This window comes from Lupinus angustifolius, chromosome LG02 (assembly GCF_001865875.1).
Source record: "Lupinus angustifolius cultivar Tanjil chromosome LG02, LupAngTanjil_v1.0, whole genome shotgun sequence".
NCBI lineage: Eukaryota > Viridiplantae > Streptophyta > Magnoliopsida > Fabales > Fabaceae > Lupinus > Lupinus angustifolius.
Window position 1 is genome coordinate 8,983,576 of NC_032010.1, and position 4,031 is coordinate 8,987,606.

Sequence of the window (4,031 nt, forward strand, 5' to 3'; positions counted from 1 at the left end):
AGTAACTTTTTCTGCAAAATGTAAGAGTTAATGTGCAACGGATAATATTGCAGAAAATAAACAAGTATAAATTAAAGAGGAAAGGGAAAGGAGAGTACACAAGTATTTTATACTGGTTCACCTTCTTGTCCACCGAAGGTTGCGTCCAGTACTCTTGCAACACAATAGATTTTCCACTAAATATTATGAGTAGTAATTACGAAGTCTCACCCTGAGATCCCTAAGTACCTTACCCACTCATTAATATTTATACCCTTGGAAAAAACTTTTCCAAGTTACTCTATCCCCTTTCTATTCACACCCTGTGAAAGAAAGATTATTGCAATGAATGAAGAATTTCAATGATGGCTTTGGATTGCCTTTACAAGTATGAAATATAATAACACTTAGAATCCAATCAACTCTCTTTGTATGCTTAGTAATAATGCTCAATAGATTTGTAAAACTTTGAAACAATTACTTCAAGTAACTCAGAAAAATTCTCTTTTGAAAGTTTAAGAACTTAGTGCAAAAGTGCAGAAAAATAGTGAGAGAATTTTTCAGAGTAGTATGAGAGTTATATGAAAGTTGTGTGTTTGTGTTGTGAGAGTTAGAGTCTTTATATAGACTTTCAAAACATGATGTCTTTCTGAAAGTGTAGGAGTTGTTTGAAGTGAAGAGATTTCATTTGGAGTGAAAACATTTCATTTTGAAATCTGAAATCTCATGCAACGGTCTTCAGTAATCGATTACTGATAGTGGGTAATCGATTACTCAAACTTACTATCCACTAATTATATAAAAACGAATTAGAGTAATCGATTACACCATTTGAGTAATCGGTTACTCAACTTTTGTAAAACTGGTAATCTGTTACTCAAAGGCAGTAATGGATTATTCTGAACAGTTTTAAGTTGGATAACTCTTTTCTCTCACATGTAACTTGTTACTTGAATGAAGTAACCTGTTACACATCATTTCAAAAAATGTTTTAAGTATTTTTAAAGTGTTTCATTATTCTTTAAAAATAGTTTGAGCATTACTACTTTACATAACTAGAAGTTTTAGGATAGAAGTACCTATAAAGACTTAATCTAATTTTCTTGAAGCTTTATTCTTCTTTGTCTTTATAAGTATTCTTCCTTTTCTTCCATTTGGTGATGTTGGTGTCTTCATCAAAATCGTGCCAAGGTCAGGAGCAAAGATCTTCTTCACATATCATATCCGCTTCAAGGGTGAAACCGGATACAAAAAAGATTCAGGCTATGGTGGATTGGCCACAACCTCGTTCTCTCTTGAAACTATGTGGGTTCTTGGGCTTCACCGGATTTTACAGAAAATTTGTAAAACATTACGCCCACTCGCTGCTCTTTTCACCGACCTACTCAAACATAATCACTTTATATGGTCATCGGAGGTTCAATAGGCCTTTATAAATTAAAAAAAACAATGATAAAAACTCTAGTTTTACAACTGCCTGATTTCTCCACCACCTTTGAAGTGGAAACAGATGCCTCTGTCGTGGCCATATGAGTTATGCTTTCTTAACATAGGCGTCCTATAGCATTCTTTAGTAAGCTAATGGTTCTACACATGTAGAATGCTTCTGCCTATGTCCGAGAAATGTTTGTTGTAACAGAGGCAATTAAAAAATAGCGTCAGTACCTAATTGGTCACAAATTCAAAATCTTAACAGATCAACAAACTCTCAAACATCTCATATCACAAGGTTTGGATACACCTAAACAACAAAAGTGGGCTACTAAACTTATTGGGTTTCAATATGAAATCATGTATAGAGCACATACCTCTAATCAGGTTGCAGACACACTCTCTTGCCGCCTTATAGATGATTTGGTGATCTTAACATCAATCTCCTCGCCTATTCCAGCTATTTTAACTTAGGTCCAAAATCATTACCGTACCACTAAAGGCTAACACTTTATCAGTAAATGTGAGACAAACAAAATTATGTAGCATAAATATCACTTATCAAATGGAATAGTGCTTTACGAAAACATAATTTTTATACGTGATTTGCCAGGTCTCCGGGAGAGTATCGTCACTGAGTATCATTTTGCTCCTGCCTCCGACCATTATGATTTAAAACTGATGGTTGCTCGTGTTGCAGTAACGTGCTATTGTTCGGGGTTAGACAGAGATACCAACATAACAAGTATTTACCAACAAGACAATAAGGCTTATTACAACCACTCAAAATGCCAAATAATGTGTAGGATGAAATATCAATGGACATTATTACTCACTTACCTACCTCTCAAGGAAATACTGTTATCTGGGTGGTGGTGGATCACCTTTCGAAGTATACTCATTTCATAGGCCTTTCCACTTGGTTTATAGCCGAATCTCTAGTGCATCCATTCATGTCTGAAATTGTCCGATTGCATGGTGTTCCTAGTTCCATCGTTTCAGACCAACACCAAATCTTCATTAGCTCTTTTGGGGAGAGTTCTTGCAGTTGTTAGATACCACCCTCAGTTTCAGTTCCACCTACCACCCATAATTTGATGGACAAACTGAGGTGGTGAATAGATGCCTTCAAACTTATCTTCAGTGCTTCACCAGTTCTCACCAGAGTAAGTAGTTCATGCACTTCCCATTGGCAGAGTACTGGTATAATACTTGTAAACACTCCTCCATAGGTTTTTGAACATCTGAAGCCCTTTGTGGACGTCCATCGCTGACCCTTACTAGCTTTGTGGGTCGGAGCATCACCATCTCAGAACATCCTATACACAAGGACTACTCTATTAGCAACTTTAAAACAAAATCTTTTCCATGCACATCAAATAATTCTAGACCAAACACAATCTAAACGGAAAAATATTACCTTTAACATTGGAGATTGGTCCCTTATGAAGCTGCAACCCTATGGCCAGGTCACGATGGCTCACCGGACTTGTCACAAACTGTCCCCGTGATATTTTGGCTCGTTGCTTATGAGCTAGCCTTACCGCCTCTACTCGTATCCATCCAGTCTTCCATGTGTCCTTACTTCGGCACTTTTATGGAGACCCTACAGTTCACCGTATTCCACTTCTAGCTGTGGAGGAGCCACTCATAGAAGAGGACATATCACCAGAGTGTATGAAAGGAAGAAGTGATGATGTAATAATGGGGCTGAACCTGTCGACTAAACAACAAGGATGAAAAGATGAAGAGTTAGGGATGGGGAAATCCATGAGTCCAGAATAAGCTAGAGAAGAAAGTGATTTAGAGAGGGATTTCAAAAGAAAGCTCTCTATTACACGAAAGGGATAGAAATTAATGGGGAACTCCTTGTGTTCTACCAATAATAACACAATTCATAAGTGTAAAGGCTTTACAAATGCTCAAGTTAAAAATTGGCCCTTGAATGAAACTCCATCTAGTGGCTATAAAAAAGATTCATTTCCTCTGTCCACTCCAATTAATATTCGGGCAAAGCACAGTCTGCCTCTCAATCACTATCCTCTATTCCATGCTCTGGATAGTACAACTTTTCCCAAGGCCTGCTCCACTATGAAATTTCACGTGGGACAGTCCAACAAAAGGAACCGTTGGATAAGCTGCCACAAACACCAAGTGTTCAACAAAGGAGTTTTTCCAATTCCCCAATGCACCAGCCACGTGGATCCCACCCAATATCTTTGAGTGTTCCAAATTTATCTCGCCCATGGATTTTGGCACCGCAAATTCGGGCCCCTGTGAAAACTAACAATGGGTCAAGCCCAAAACACTGAAGGACTTACAAACCTTGAGGACAAGGTTTTCCCCAAAGATTTGATAAAGATACATACAATAAAGATACCTTAAGTGATTATTAACTACGATTAATTTGATAAACATGATACGATGTGCAAGTTATAAGAAATAGTGTCATTGCCTATGGGAGACACCAACAACATTAACCATATGAGTTTATAGGTGTGGAACAATGGTGTAGTGATTTCTTACACTTCTCACATTCGTATAGTAATAGTTTTTACATATAAAAAACAAATGAAATGATCCACTCATATAATAATAATAATAATAATAATAATAATAAT